General features: G+C 44.4%; 1 pseudogene; it reads right to left on the bottom strand.

Annotated features, from left to right (window-relative positions):
- Positions 1-16,025, bottom strand: part of LOC106592546 (band 4.1-like protein 3) — a 137,475-nt pseudogene extending 121,450 nt beyond the window's left edge.
- Between the last annotated feature and the right edge of the window lie 765 nt (positions 16,026-16,790).

Below are 16,790 nucleotides of genomic sequence, written 5' to 3'. Positions count from 1 at the left end.
CTCTTCTCCTCCCTCTCAGTCTCTCCCCCTTTCTGTCTCTTCTCCTCTCTATCTCTCCTCCTCTGTCTCTTCTCCTCCCTCTCAGTCTCTCCCCCTCTCTGTCTCTTCTCCTCTCTATCTCTCCTCCTCTGTCTCTTCTCCTCCCGCTCAGTCTCTCCCCCTCTCTGTCTCTTCTCCTCTCTGTCTCTTTCCCCTCTCTGTCTCTTCCCCCTCTCTGTCTCTCTCCCCTCTGTCGCTTCTGCTCCTCTCTGTCTCTCCCCCTCCCAGTCTCTTCTCCCCCTCTCGGTCTCTTCCCCCTCTCAGTCTCTTCTCCTCCTCTCTTGTCTCTTCTCCCCCCTCTCTGTCTCTTCTCCCTCCTCTCTGTCTCTTCTCCCCCTCTTTGTCTCGTCTCCCCCAACTGTCTCTTCTCCCTCTCTCTGTCTCTTCTCCCTCTCTCTGTCTCTTGTCCCTCTCTCTGTCTCTTCTCCCTCTCTCTGTCTCTTCTCCCTCTCTCTGTCTCTTCTCCCTCTCTCTGTCTCTTCTCCCTCTCTCTGTCTCTTCTCCCTCTCTCTGTCTCTTCTCCCTCTCTCTGTCTCTTCTCCCTCTGTCTCTTCTCCCTCTCTCTGTCTCTTCTCCCTCTCTCTGTCTCTTCTCCCTCTCTCTGTCTCTTCTCCCTCTCTGTCTCTTCTCCCTCTCTGTCTCTTCTCCCTCTCTGTCTCTTCTCCCCCTCTCTGTCTCTTCTCCCCCTCTCTGTCTCTTCTCCCCCTCTCTGTCTCTTCTCCCCCTCTCTGTCTCTTCCCCCCTCTCTGTCTCTTCCCCCCTCTCTGTCTCTTCTCCCTCCTCTCTGTCTCTTCTCCCTCCTCTCTGTCTCTTCTCCCTCCTCTCTGTCTCTTCTCCCTCCTCTCTGTCTCTTCTTCCTCCTCTCTGTCGCTTCTCCCTCCTCTCTGTCTCTTCGTCTCTTCTCCCCCTCTTTGTCTCGTCTCCCCCCTCTCTGTCTCTTCTCCCTCTCTCTGTCTCTTCTCCCTCTCTCTGTCTCTTCTCCCTCTCTCTGTCTCTTGTCCCTCTCTCTGTCTCTTCTCCCTCTCTCTGTCTCTTCTCCCTCTCTCTGTCTCTTCTCCCTCTCTCTGTCTCTTCTCCCTCTCTCTGTCTCTTCTCCCCCTCTCTGTCTCTTCCCCCTCTCTGTCTCTTCCCCCCTCTCTGTCTCTTCTCCCTCCTCTCTGTCTCTTCTCCCTCCTCTCTGTCTCTTCTCCCTCCTCTCTGTCTCTTCTCCCTCCTCTCTGTCTCTTCTTCCTCCTCTCTGTCGCTTCTCCCTCCTCTCTGTCTCTTCGTCTCTTCTCCCCCTCTTTGTCTCTTCTCCCTCTCTCTGTCTCTTCTCCCTCTCTCTGTCTCTTCTCCCTCTCTCTGTCTCTTGTCCCTCTCTCTGTCTCTTCTCCCTCTCTCTGTCTCTTCTCCCTCTCTCTGTCTCTTCTCCCTCTCTCTGTCTCTTCTCCCTCTCTCTGTCTCTTCTCCCTCTCTCTGACTCTTCTCCCTCTCTCTGTCTCTTCTCCCTCTCTCTGTCTCTTCTCCCTCTCTGTCTCTTCCCCCTCTCTGTCTCTTCTCCCTCTCTGCCTCTTCTCCCCCCTCTCTGCCTCTTCTCCCCCCTCTCTGCCTCTTCTCCCCCTCTCTGCCTCTTCTCCCCCCTCTCTGTCTCTTCTCCCTCTCTCTGTCTCTTCTCCCTCTGTCTCTTCTCCCTCTCTGTCTCTTCTCCCTCTCTGCCTCTTCTCCCCCCTCTCTGCCTCTTCTCCCCCCTCTCTGCCTCTTCTCCCCCCTCTCTGTCTCTTCTTCCCCCTTTCCTTCTCTTCTCCCCCCTCTCTGTCTCTTCCCCCCAGTCTCTCCTCCTCTCAGTCTCTTCTCCCTCCTCTCTGTCTCTTCTCCCTCCTCTCTGTCTCTTCTCCCTCCTCTCTGTCTCTTCTTCCTCCTCTCTGTCTCTTCTCCCCCCTCTCTGTCTCTCCTCCCCCCTCTCTGTCTCTCCTCCTCTTTGTCTCTCCTCCTCTCTGTCTCTTCTCTCCCTTCTCTGTCTCTTCTCTCCCCTCTCTGTCTCTTCCCCCCCAGTCTCTCCTCCTCTCAGTCTCTTCTCCCTCCTCTCTGTCTCTTCTCCCTCCTCTCTGTCTCTTCTCCCTCCTCTCTGTCTCTTCTCCCTCCTCTCTGTCTCTTCTCCCTCCTCTCTGTCTCTTCTCCCCCCTCTCTGTCTCTCCTCCCCCCTCTCTGTCTCTCCTCCTCTTTGTCTCTCCTCCTCTCTGTCTCTCCTCCTCTCTGTCTCTTCTCTCCCCTCTCTGTCTCTCCTCCCCCCTCTCTGTCTCTCCTCCTCTTTGTCTCTCCTCCTCTCTGTCTCTCCTCCTCTCTGTCTCTTCTCTCCCCTCTCTGTCTCTTCTCTCCCCTCTCTGTCTCTTCTCTCCCCTCTCTGTCTCTTCTCTCCCCCTCTGTCTCTTCTCCTCTCTGTCTCTTCTCCTCCACTCTGTCTCTTCTCCTCCACTCTGTCTCTTCTCCTCCACTCTGTCTCTTCTCCTCCACTCTCTCTCCTCTTCTCTGTCTCTTCCTCCTCTCAGTCTCTTATCCCCCTCTCAGTCTCTTCTCCTCCTCTCTGTTTCTTCCCCCTCTCTGTCTCTACCCCTCTCTGTCTCTTCCCCCCTCTCTGTCCCTTCTCCCCCTCTCTGTCCCTTCTCCCCCTCTTTGTCTCCTCTCCCAATCTCTGTCTCCCCCTCTCTCTCTCTCCCTCTTTCCTCCCCTCAGTCTTCTTCCTAAAACCTAAACATGATTCATAAATCATCATAATTTCATGCTCTATTCCACTCTTCTATCAAACAACAAAATTCAATATTCATACAATTTCCCTGTTATGGTTTAATCTTATTCACGTCGCCAGAAGATGACAAGGGAGCTACGTTCATGTCGAGAACAAAGAGGTACTGCAGCTACCAACCCTGTCTCCGTGTGTGTGTGTCTGTGTGTATGTGTGTCTGTCTGTCTCTGTGTGTGTCTGTCTCTCTGTGTGTGTGTGTCTGTCTCTGTGTGTGTGTGTGTGTGTGTGTATGTGTGTGTCTGTCTCTGTGTGTGTGTGTGTGTGTGTGTGTGTGTGTGTGTGTGTGTGTATGTGTGTGTCTGTCTCTCTGTGTGTGTGTGTGTGTGTGTGTCTGTCTCTGTGTGTGTGTGTGTGTGTGTGTGTGTGTGTGTGTGTGTGTGTGTGTGTGTGTGTGTGTGTGTGTGTGTGTGTGTGTGTGTGTGTGTTCTGTCTCTGTGTGTGTGTGTGTGTGTGTGTGTGTGTGTGTGTGTGTGTGTGTCTGTCTCTGTGTGTGTGTATGTGTGTGTCTGTCTCTCTGTGTGTGTGTCTGTCTCTCTGTGTGTGTGTGTGTGTGTGTGTGTGTGTGTGTGTGTGTGTGTGTGTGTGTGTGTGTGTGTGTGTGTGTGTGTGTGTGTGTGTGTGTGTGTGTGTGTGTGTGTATGTGTGTGTCTATCTCTCTGTGTGTGTGTCTGTCTCTGTGTGTGTGTGTGTGTCTCTCTGTGTGTGTGTGTCTGTCTCTCTGTGTGTGTGTGTGTGTGTCTCTCTCTCTCTGTGTGTGTGTGTGTGTGTGTGTGTGTGTGTGTGTGTGTGTGTGTGTGTGTGTGTGTGTGTGTGTGTGTGTGTGTGTGTGTGTGTGAAAGCAGCACTGCAGCTAAAGTACAAGCCCTGCAGAAGAGACTACTCCCTGTATGCTAGTTCTGGATAGAAGAGCATTGACAAAGCTGTACCTACTCCACCCACACAAATGTACTCATAACGATGACCACAGCTTAATACCTTTTTCCTTAACCTGAAAAGGTTTAGGACTTTACAGAGAATAGTCAGATTCCTCTGTGAGCAGCTTGCTACCCAACAACTCTGGAATTAACCTCTTGGGGCTAGGTGGGACGCTAGCGTGCCACCCGTGGTGCACTCCATCAACAGCAGGTGCATTTCAAGAGCGGCAAATTTGAATCCAAATAAATGTCAAAATTAAAATTTTTCAAAAATACAACTATGTTACACCATTTGAAAGATAAACATCTCCTTAATCTAACCACGTTTTACGATTTCAAAAAGGTTTTACGGCGAAAGCATAAATTTAGAGTATGTTAGGACAGTACATTTACAAGAGTTGTGTGTAATGTTTTGTCAAGTCAAAGACAGGGTCACCAAAACCATAAAACCAGCTAAAATGATGCACTAACCTTTTACAATCTCCATCAGATGACACTCCTAGGACATTATGTTAGACAATGCATGCATTTTTAGTTCTATCAAGTTCATATTTATATCCAAAAACAGCGTTTTACTATGGCATTGATGTTGAGGAAATCGTTTCCCTCCAATAACCGGCAGTCAAGTCAGCGTCACAAATTAAATAATTAAAATTAGAAAACATTGGTAAAATATTATATTGTCATTTAAAGAATTATAGATTTACATCTTTTGAACGCAATCAACTTGCCAGATTTAAAAATAACCTTACTGGGAAATCACACTTTGCAATAATCTGAGCACTGTGCCCAGAAAAATACGCGTTGCGATACAGACTAGACGTCATGTTGGGGAGATCTAAAATCGAAAATACTATGTAAATAATCCATTACCTTTGATTCTCTTCATCAGATGTCACTTCCAGGTATCACAGGTCCATAACGAATGTAGTTTTGTTCAAAAAAGCTCATCATTTATGTCCAAAAATCTCCGTCTCGTTAGCACATGATGTAAGCCAGCCGGACTTCTCGTCATGAACGAGGGGAAAAATATATTTCCGTTCGTTCAAACATGTCAAACGTTGTATAGCATAAATCATTAGGGCCTTTTTTAACCAGAACATGAATAATATTCAAGGTGGACGAATGCATAGTCTTTTATAACGTATTGGAACGAGGGTACCCAACATGAAGTAGCGCGCCAGGTGTCTAATGGGACATCACCGTTCCATGGCTCTTGTTCGGTCAGATCTCCCTCCAGAAGACTCAAAACACTTTGTAAAGGCTGGTGACATCTAGTGGAAGCAATAGGAAGTGCCAAAATATTCCTAAACCCCTGTGTTTTTCAATGGGATAGGTTTAAAGTCAATACAACACATCAGGTATCCACTTCCTGTCAGAAAATGTCTCAGGGTTTTGCCTGCCAAATGAGTTCTGTTATACTCACAGACACCATTCAAACAGTTTTGGAAACTTTAGAGTGTTTTCTATCCATATATAATAAGTATATGCATATTCTAGTTACTGGGTAGGATTAGTAACCAGATTAAATCGGGTACATTTTTTTTATCCAGACGTGCAAATGCTGCCCCCTAGACCCAACAGGTTAATATACAATTGCAATGTTTTTTTTGTTTGTTATTTAAGCTGAAAGGTGTTCAGACTTCTACACAAGCGTCATCTGTAGGTGAGAATCAGTCAGAGTGTGCATGGCTACGCAGCTAGGTCTAATTCCCAACATGCAGGGATAGTTAAACTAAACTACCTCATCTGAGAAGATGCCCTTTAGAGCACAGACCTAGGATCAGCTTATTCTCTCAAAAATCACAACCTTAACAATTAGGCTCAGAAACACAAAACTGAGCTTAGATCAGCGCTGACCTCTTTATTGTTCTGACCTGAGAGTCCTGGAGAAAATTCCCCTCCTATGACTTAGGCCATGTCCTAAAGGGAACCCTATTCCCTACATAGTGCACTACAGGCCCCATAGGGCTCTGGTCAAAAGTAGTGAACTATGTAGGGAATAGGGTGCCCTTAAAGATGAAGCCTTAGTGGTGGACCTCCTCCTCTTTCTATAGCAGTTGGTTTTCAAACCTCAGACATTTTACAACTCTGTGCTACAGCTCTGAACTACCTCACCTGGTTAACCTAGTCAAGGGCTTGACGATTAGTTGACTAGTTGAATCAGGTGCTACAGCTCTGAACTACCTCACCTGGTTAACCTAGTCAAGGGCTTGACGATTAGTTGACTAGTTGAATCAGGTGTGGAGGCTCTGAACTACCTCACCTGGTTAACCTAGTCAAGGGCTTGACGATTAGTTGACTAGTTGAATCAGGTGCTACAGCTCTAAACTACCTCACCTGGTTAACCTAGTCAAGGGCTTGACGATTAGTTGACTAGTTGAATCAGGTGTGGAGGCTCTGAACTACCTCACCTGGTTAACCTAGTCAAGGACTTGACGATTAGTTGACTAGTTGAATCAGGTGCTACAGCTCTAAACTACCTCACATGGTTAACCTAGTCAAGGGCTTGACGATTAGTTGACTATTTGAATCAGGTGTGGAGGCTCTGGAATAGACCGGTTGTGGGTGGAACGGTTGTTGGTCCCCGACAAGAGGTTTGAGAACCACTGGTCTACACTACTCTTACCTGTCTTGGAAACTGAGGAGAGGAGGATTTAGCCTACAGATGAGTTAATCTGGCTCAGGGCGACCTCTGTCGACAAGCACGTACTGAAGATAACATAAGCTTTAGCTTCTAGAGAAACAGACAATCTGTAGTCTGCCAGCCCAAACTCAGACACCACAGAGAAACAGGCAATCTGTAGTCTGCCAGGCCAAACTCAGACACCACAGAGAAACAGACAATCTGCCAGCCCAAACTCAGACACCATAGAGAAACAGACAATCTGCCAGCCCAAACTCAGACACCACAGAGAAACAGGCAATCTGTAGACTGCCAGCCCAAACTCAGACACCACAGAGAAACAGGCAATCTGTAGACTGCCAGCCCAAACTCAGACACCACAGAGAAACAGGCAATCTGTAGACTGCCAGGCCAAACTCAGACACCACAGAGAAACAGGCAATCTGTAGACTGCCAGCCCAAACTCAGACACCACAGAGAAACAGACAATCTGTAGTCTGCCAGGCCAAACTCAGACACCACAGAGAAACAGACAATCTGTAGTCTGCCAGGCCAAACTCAGACACCACAGAGAAACAGGCAATCTGTAGACTGCCAGCCCAAACTCAGACACCACAGAGAAACAGGCAATCTGTAGACTGCCAGCCCAAACTCAGACACCACAGAGAAACAGACAATCTGTAGTCTGCCAGCCCAAACTCAGACACCACAGAGAAACAGACAATCTGTAGTCTGCCAGCCCAAACTCAGACACCACAGAGAAACATAAGATCTGTAGACTGCCAGCCCAAACTCAGACACCACAGAAAAACAGACAATCTGCAGTCTGCCAGCCCAAACTCAGACACCACAGAGAAACAGAAGATCTGTAGACTGCCAGCCCAAACTCAGACACCACAGAGAAACAGACAATCTGTAGTCTGCCAGCCCAAACTCAGACACCACAGAGAAACAGGCAATCTGCAGTCTGCCAGCCCAAAGTGAGTCAGTTCTCAAACCACCAATGTTATAAATTGAAGATATCAATCCAATATAATATACAGTGGTTCCTCTTTTAAAAGTGGTGTCATACTGCGGTACACCCTGCATGCAGCTGCAGCATTCTCTGTGGCACGTCATTTAATTCTCTGCCATTTCTTCTGTTACTGCAAGTTATTGCTAGTTTGACCACCAGTGGGCATCTTTGAGAAGCATTTGATAGTATTTCGTATTGGCATTACCAGAGAATTCAAAACCTTTTTTTTGTAATAAAATCAATCCCATATACTTTGTTAAGAAATTTGGTTTAATTAATTTGATTAATATTACGGCATTTCTATTCAGAGAAAAACGACAAAACGAAACCCTCAGGGTTTCCGTTAGGATGGAATGGAAAATATGGCGCTGTACAACGTGACGGTCGGGAGTAGGCTACAGGTTTGGAGGATTCTGAATGGTTTGCCTTCATTAGACAACTTTGTTCCAATGTAAATCAGTCATATTTATTCCCATAGTAATTCATTATGGAACCATAGCTAAATCAACATCTGCATTTTGAAAGAGTATTTTTTTATCATTATTTTATTAACTAAATGTGTTTATTTGTTTATTAGGCTACTGTGCCATCTACAATACATACTGTAGTAAACATGGGAAAGTGCCTAATTCCTTACATAAGGGAGAGCAGGCCATGTCTGTACTACAGAATGCGGGGCACACAGGAGATCAGGGTTCAAATCCCTGTTGGGGAGGAAGGAGTAGGCTGTCCTTGTAAATATTTTTATATAATATATTGTCCTGCTAATAGGAATCATTTGTGTCATGACGTTGGCCTCTTTTGGTACAGGGAGGACAGTTGACCACCCCCCTTTTGCACCACCACCCCCTACCTTCCCCCCAATCCACCCTGTGTGTAAAGGGTCGTAAAAACTCTAAAATTCCAGGAGAGTCTCTGGCCACATGGCCCATAGAGAGACACAGGAAATTCTTCCAACTCATAGAATTGGAGAGCCAAGCGACATTTTGTGTTCTGGAGAGGTATGGAAGATTGGTGAAGAATCCAGCTACGAACTGATCCGCTTGGTACAATTTTGTGATACTCAGAAGAGACAATATAGCCATATTACCATAAAACTGTTTATATAATAGCATCATAATGGTTGTATAGAATGTATTAATAAGGATAAAGCTTTTGTAAGACATTGAGATGCTATGTACTGATGTAATGTGATAGAATTGTATTTCTGTAACCAAATCTAACTCAGTCATAGGCACGCCCCCAAGGACCCATACAGGACCAGGCGTCATTTGACAAGCCTGTTCTATGGGCGCTATAAAACACCCCCTGATTTACATTTCTTCAGACCAGGCCTACACTCCGTTGGCTAATAGGTTTTACCTTCCAATTCCTCTACTGAAAGTGAACCATACCACGTGGTTAACTTTTAGACTATCGATACTGACAGAATAAGAACAAGTCTTTGATATTAATTATTAGTCTGCAGCTAAGTAAATTATATCATTGAACGCGAAGACCAACGAAACAACCATTCTATGACGACATTAATGAATGTCGCTCTGAAAGATCCATTCTAACCGAGAGAGAGAGAGAGAGAGAGAGAGAGAACGCGGACAAAACTCCCCAACAGAACAGAACTCTCGAACAAGGATCACGACGACACATGAGCGTAAATATATATTGATTGCAATTGTTCCCGAATGAGTGAGCCTTCAATTGTCAGTTGTTAACCTCTATGGGCTAGGTGGGACGCAAGCGTCCCACCCGTGGTGCACTCCATCAACAGCAGGTGCATTTCAAGAGCGGCAAATTTGAATCCAAATAAATGTCAAAATTCAAATTTTTCAAACATACAACTATTTTACACCCTTTGAAAGATAAACATCTCCTTAATCTAACCACGTTTTACGATTTCAAAAAGGTTTTACGGCGAAAGCATAAATTTAGAGTATGTTAGGACAGTACATTTACAAGAGTTGTGTGTAATGTTTTGTCAATTCAAAGACAGGGTCACCAAAACCATAAAACCAGCTAAAATGATGCACTAACCTTTTACAATCTCCATCAGATGACACTCCTAGGACATTATGTTAGACAATGCATGCATTTTTAGTTCTATCAAGTTCATATTTATATCCAAAAACAGCGTTTTACTATGGCATTGATGTTGAGGAAATCGTTTCCCTCCAATAATCGGCAGTCAAGTCAGCACCACAAATTAAATAATTAAAATTAGAAAACATTGGTAAAATATTATATTGTCATTTAAAGAATTATAGATTTACATCTCTTGAACGCAATCAACTTGCCAGATTTAAAAATAACCTTACTGGGCAATCACACTTTGCAATAATCTGAGCACTGCGCCCAGATAAATACGTGTTGTGATACAGACTAGACGTCATGTTGGGGAGATCTAAAATCGAAAATACTATGTAAATAATCCATTACCTTTGATTCTCTTCATCAGATGTCACTTCCAGGTATCACAGGTCCATAACGAATGTAGTTTTGTTCAAAAAAGCTCATCATTTATTTCCAAAAATCTCCGTCTTGTTAGCACATGATCTAAGCCCGCCGGACTTCACTTCATGAACGAGGGGAAAAAATATATTTACGTTCGTTCAAACATGTCAAACGTTGTATAGCATAAATCATTAGGGCCTTTTTTAACCAGAACATGAATAATATTCAAGGTGGACGAATGCATTCTCTTTTATAACGTATTGGAACGAGGGTACCCAACATGAACTCGCGCGCCAGGTGTCTAATGGGCCATCATCGTTCCATGGCTCTTGTTCGGTCAGATCTCCCTCCAGAAGACTCAAAACACTTTGTAAAGGCTGGTGACATCTAGTGGAAGCAATAGGAAGTGCCAAAATATTCCTCAGCCCCTGTGTTTTTCAATGGCATAGGTTTAAAGGTAATACAACACATCAGGTATCCACTTCCTGTCAGAAAATGTCTCAGGGTTTTGCCTGCCAAATGAGTTCTGTTATACTCACAGACACCATTCAAACAGTTTTAGAAACTTTAGAGTGTTTTCTATCCATATATAATAAGTATATGCATATTCTAGTTACTGGGTAGGATTAGTAACCAGATTAAATCGGGTACATTTTTTTATCCAGCCGTGCAAATACTGCCCCCTAGCCCCAACAGGTTAATATTAATGAACCCTGTGTAACTTCTCAGCCGACCGTTTATGACCCATTGTCTAACAGACCAGCCATGCTTGTTAGCCAGTAGGGCACATTCCTCTACCAATCCTTTGTGACGATAATTACTGTTTGTATGTTTTTCTGTTAATTACTTAGTGTAGTAAATAAAGGATTTTAAGACAATTGATGTATGGATGATTTTAGTAAAGACTGGGTTCGTGCAGATACAACAATTTACGACGTTTGGAATGAGACTGGACTAGAGGTAAAATACACCATTGAAACTAGAAGATAATCGGCCTATACTATAATAGAATAGAATATTATAGTACAGGAAAGTTATATTAGGAAAATTATAGCTTTGTAATCTGAATATTCTCCTTGGTGCCCCGATCTCCTAGTTAATTACAATTAAACGATTAATCCGTTTAATCGCGTGATAATAATTACAGGGAGCTAATTGATAAACATATCTTCCGTTTAATGGTACCCCAAAGACACGACATTTGCATGATGGACTACATTCTTTATTGTAACCACAATGTCACATATAATTTCGTATCTACCTTTCCAATTACTTTTAGAGTTTGGGAATTACAAATGTGCACTTTCTTTTTAGTTACATTGTTTTAGGTCGAACGTGCAAACTTTTTTTTCTTAAAATGATTGTGTTTTTGTAGGATGCTACATTTTTGACCAGTTGCAATTGTAAGTAGGCCTAATAAAAAAAATACTACTTCTACTAGGCTGTTAAGCCTCATAGCCAGTTATAACCTCAGACGGTTAAGTTATTTTAAGGCTCCGAAGAAAAAGACTCCAATTCATTAATTGTTGTTTGTAAAGTCAAATTCAAAATTCAAAAGGCACTCGCACATCTGAGCTATCTTTTTTGCAGGTGCCTGGCAACAGCCGGATAAGATGAGGAAAAAGGATAAGAAACCCGCACACTGCTCTTGATCGTATCACTGATCTTTACGTATCGGCCTCACGGCCTTCCTCAGAGCTTTACGTATCGGGCTCACGGCCTTCCTCAGAGCTTTACGTATCGGCCTCACGGCCTTTGTCGGAGCTTTACATATCGGCCTCACGGCCTTCGTCGGAGCTTTACGTATCGGCCTCAAGGCCTTCCTCAGAGCTTTACGTATCGGCCTCACGGCCTTCCTCAGAGCTTTACGTATCGGCCTCACGGCCTTCCTCAGAGCTTTACGTATCGGCCTCACGGCCTTCCTCGGAGCTTTACGTATCGGCCTCACGGCCTTCCTCGGAGCTTTACGTATCGGGCTCACGGCCTTCGTCAGAGCTTTACGTATCGGCCTCACGGCCTTCGTCGGAGCTTTACGTATCGGCCTCAAGGCCTTCCTCAGAGCTTTACGTATCGGCCTCACGGCCTTCCTCAGAGCTTTACGTATCGGCACCCTTATGTAGACCTAGCCACACCCACATCTGTTCCACGCATTGAAAGGGGTTGGCGGCGAAAAACAAATAAGTGCTACCAAATATAACAATATGCATTTCATAAATATTCAAATAAAGTGTGTACAGTCGTGGCCAAAAGTTTTGAGAATGACAGAAATGTTAATATCCACAAAGTTTGCTGATTCAGTGTCTTTAGATATTTTTGCCAGATGTTACTATGGAACACTGAAGTATAATTACAAGCATTTCATAATTGTCAAAGACTTTATTGACAATTACATGAAGTTGATGCAAAGAGTCAATATTTGCAGTGTTGACCCTTCTTTTTCAAGACCTCTGCAATCCGCCCTGGCATGCTGTTAATTAACTTCTGGGCCATATCCTGACTGATGACAGCCCATTCTTGCATAATCAATGCGTGGAGTTCCTGGATGGTTGGGAAAAGTTGCACTCGGAGGATGTGTTGGTACCATTCTTTATTCATGGCTGTGTTCTTAGGCAAAATTGTGAGTGAGCCCACTCCCTTGGCTGAGAAGCAACCCCACACATGAATGGTCTCAGGATACTTTACTGTTGGCATGACACAGGACTGATGGTAGCGCTCACCTTGTCTTCTCCGGACACGCTTTTTTCCGGATGCCCCAAACAATCGGAAAGGGGATTCATCAGAGAAAATGACTTTACCCCAGTCCTCAACAGTCCAATCCCTGTACCTTTTGCAGAATATCAGTCTGTCCAACAAAGTCAAGGTATTGGAGTAGCCATCACAAAGCCCTGACCTCAATCCTATAGAAAATGTGTGGGCAGAACTGAAAAAGTGTGTGCGAGCAAGGAGGCCTACAAACCTGATTCAGTTACACCAGCTCTGTCAGGATGTCACGTCCTGACCAGCAGAGGGCGTATTGCTTAGTCTTGGTCAGGATGTGGCAGGTGGTTTGTGTTTGTTAAATGTTGTGTTGGTGATTGGGACTTCCAATTGAAGGCAGGTGTGTATAGTTGCCTTTGATTGGAAGTCCTATATAGGTGTGTGTGTTTTTCTTTGGGGTTGTGGGGAATTGATTTTGCACTGCGTTTTGTATAGCCTGCAAGACTGTCCATGTTGTGAGTACTGTCTAGTGTTTTTTTTCAAGTGGATGCCTTACATGTTTTGTCAGTAATAAACATGAGTGTCCACAATCCCGCTGCGCCTTGGTCCTTCTCTCTCCCATGCGACATATTCGCCGAAGAGTACGACATTTTCTGTGACACAGGAGGAATGGGCCAAAATTCACCCAACTTATTGTGGGAAGCTTGTGGAAGTCTACCCAAAATGTTTGACCCAAGTTAAACAATTTAAAGGCAATGCTACCAAATACTGCAGTGAGGGGAAAAAAGTATTTGATCCCCTGCTGATTTTGTACATTTGCCCACTGACAAAGAAATGATCAGTCTATAATTTTAATGGTAGGTTTATTTGAACAGTGAGAGACAGAATAACAACAACAAAAAATCGAGAAAAACGCATGTCAAAAATGTTATAAATTGATTTGCGTTTTAATGAGGGAAATAAGTATTTGACCCCTCTGCAAAACATGACTTAGTACTTGGTGGCAAAACCCTTGTTGGCAATCACAGAGGTCAGACGTTTCTTGTAGTTGGCCACCAGGTTTGCACACATCTCAGGAGGGATTTTGTCCCACTCCTCTTTGCAGATCTTCTCCAAGTCATTAAGGTTTTGAGGCTGACATTTGGCAACTCGAACCTTCAGCTCCCCCCACAGATTTTCTATGGGATTAAGGTCTGGAGACCGGCTAGGCCACTCCAGGACCTTAATGTGCATCTTCTTGAGCCACTCCTTTGTTGCCTTGGCCGTGTGTTTTGGGTCATTGTCATGCTGGAATACCCATCCACGACCCATTTTCAATGCCCTGGCTGAGGGAAGGAGGTTCTCACCCAAGATTTGACGGTACATGGCCCCGTCCATCGTCCCTTTGATGCGGTGAAGTTGTCCTGTCCCCTTAGCAGAAAAACACCCCCAAAGCATAATGTTTCCACCTCCATGTTTGACGGTGGGGATGGCGTTCTTGGGGTCATAAGCAGCATTCCTCCTCCTCCAAACACGGCGAGTTGAGTTGATGCCAAAGAGCTCCATTTTGGTCTCATCTGACCACAACACTTTCACCCAGTTGTCCTCTGAATCATTCAGATGTTCATTGGCAAACTTCAGACGGGCATGTATATGTGCTTTCTTGAGCAGGGGGACCTTGAGGGCGCTGCAGGATTTCAATTGGTAACACGGTGTAGTGTGTTACCAATTGTTTTCTTGGTGACTATGGTCCCAGCTGCCTTGAGATCATTGACAAGTTCCTCCCGTGTAGTTCTGGGCTGATTCCTCACCATTCTCATGATCATTGCAACTCCAGGAGGAAGATCTTGCATGGAGCCCCAGGCTGAGGGAGATTGACAGATCGTTTGTGTTTCTTCCATTTGCGAATAATCGCACCAACTGTTGTCACCTTCTCACCAAGCTGCTTGGTGATGGTCTTGTAGCCCATTCCAGCCTTGTGTAGGTCTACAATCTTGTCCCTGACATCCTTGGAGAGCTCTTTGGTCTTGGCCATGGTGGAGAGTTTGGAATCTGATTGATTGATTGCTTCTGTGGACAGGTGCCTTTTATACAGGTAACAAACTGAGATTAGGAGCACTCCCTTTAAGAGTGTGCTCCTAATCTCAGCTCGTTACCTGTATAAAAGACACCTGGGAGCCAGAAATCTTTCTGATTGAGAGGGGGTCAAATACTTATTTCCCTCATTAAAATGCAAATCAATTTATAACATTTTTGACATGCGTTTTTCTGGATTTTTTGTTGTTGTTATTCTGTCTCTCACTGTTCAAATAAACCTACCATTAAAATTATAGACTGATCATTTCTTTGTCAGTGGGCAAACGTACAAAATCAGCAGGAGATCAAATACTTTTTTCCCTCACTGTAATTGAGTGTATGGAAAACTTCTGACCCACTGGGAATGTGATGAAAGAAATAAAAGCTGAAATAAATCATTCTCTCTACTGTTATTCTGACATTTCACATTCTTAAAATAAAGTGGTGATCCTAACTGACCTAAGACAGGGAAGTTTTACTAGCATTACATGTCAGGAATTGTGAAAAACTGAGTTTAAATATATTTGGCTAAGGTGTATGTAAACTTCCCACTTCAACTGTAGCTCGGCTATTAGACAATTCTTTAGTAAAGGTTGAATCGTCTATTGTTCAGCTAATAGCCCATCCTGCTACGCTTGTGAAAAACTAATAACAATACCTTTTTCTCCTTTTCACGTTAAAGATTCCAATTGATAAAGTGTTTTTAGCCACAATCGGCCCCAACCCCAATTAATACATTTGGGCACAGTCGATAACGTGCTGGACTTCTGGGCTAGAATGTTGAGGGTTCTAAACCTGCTCCCTGCAAATATGCACAATCATTTGTCTCCACATTAACTAAAATATTCCTCTCAATTGTAAAAAAAAATTCTTGACTCGTTATGATGTTATAACTACATACATTTGCTTCCTCGTAATGTTTTGTCAGCCATCTTTGCTGAAGTCACCAAGGACGGGTGGCTCTCGTGAAATTTGTCATTGGAAATACTCGATATGATTGGTCATATAAAAACCTTGGGACCCAAATGCAGAATGAGTGCTCTAACTCCCCCTTGTGGTGGTCTGGAGCAATGAAGCAGTGATGCTGGGTACCTCTAACTCCCCCTTGTGGTGGTCTGGATCAATGAAGCAGTGATGCTGGGTACCTCTAACTCCCCCTTGTGGTGGTCTGGAGCAATGAAGCAGTGATGCTGGGTCCCGTGATGTAAGCACACAACTTTTAAAGGAGGAACCACTATATATTATGGCTGAAAAGTTGTCAACCCAGAAATTCCGAGCTTCCCCATTGGGCACAAGTCAAACTGTACTGTAGCTGAATACAGCACGTGGAAGGCTCACCTGGTTATTTCTGGCTGGTGTACTGTGTCCAGCGTCGGCTGGGAAGTGTTCAACTGCCTTCCCTCCTTTCTCATTCTGCTGCTTGGGCTCAGAGTCCGCTCCTGATTCAGTCATCATGGCCAATCACACTTGAAGAGAAAGAGAGAAAGAGAGAGAGAAAGAGAGAGAGAAAGAGAGAAAGAAAGAGAAAAAGAAAGAGAGAAAGAAAGAAAGAAAGAAAGAGAGAGAGAGAGTTTGTGTGTGAGGAGAGGATTTATAGAGCCACCCACCATTCCTAAACCAGTGAGAACAGTGGGAGCTCAGAGCCACTATCACTTACTACTAAATCAAATCAAATATTATTTGTCACATGCGCCGAATACAACAAGTATAGACTTTACCGTGAAATGCTTAGTTACGAACCCTTTCACAACAATGCAGTTATAAAGTAACAAAGCTGACATATAAATAATGAGATAGTAATACTACAAATAAAAATAGCGTTTCCATTGATCATCTTTGACGTTTCTACAACTTGATTGGAGTCCACTTGTGGTAAATTCAATTGACTGGACCTGATTTGGAAAGGCACACACCTGTCTATATAAGGTTCCACAGTTGACAGTGCATGTCAGAGCAAAAACCAAGCCACAAGGTCGAAGGAATTGTCTGTAGAGCTCAGAGACAGGATTGTGTCGAGGCACAGATCTGGGGAAGGGTATCAAAAAATGTCTGCAGCATTGAAGGTCCCCAAGAACACAGTGGCCTCCATCATTCTTATATGGAAGAAGTTTGGAACCACCAAGACTCTTCTTAGAGCTGGCCACCCGGCCAAACTGAGCAATCGGGGGAGAAGAACCCGATGGTCACTCTGACAGAGCTCAAGAGTGCCTCTGTTGA

Source organism: Salmo salar, chromosome ssa14 (genome assembly GCF_905237065.1).
Source record: "Salmo salar chromosome ssa14, Ssal_v3.1, whole genome shotgun sequence".
NCBI classification, from domain to species: Eukaryota; Metazoa; Chordata; class Actinopteri; order Salmoniformes; family Salmonidae; genus Salmo; species Salmo salar.
This window is presented reverse-complemented; position numbering and strand designations above follow the sequence as displayed.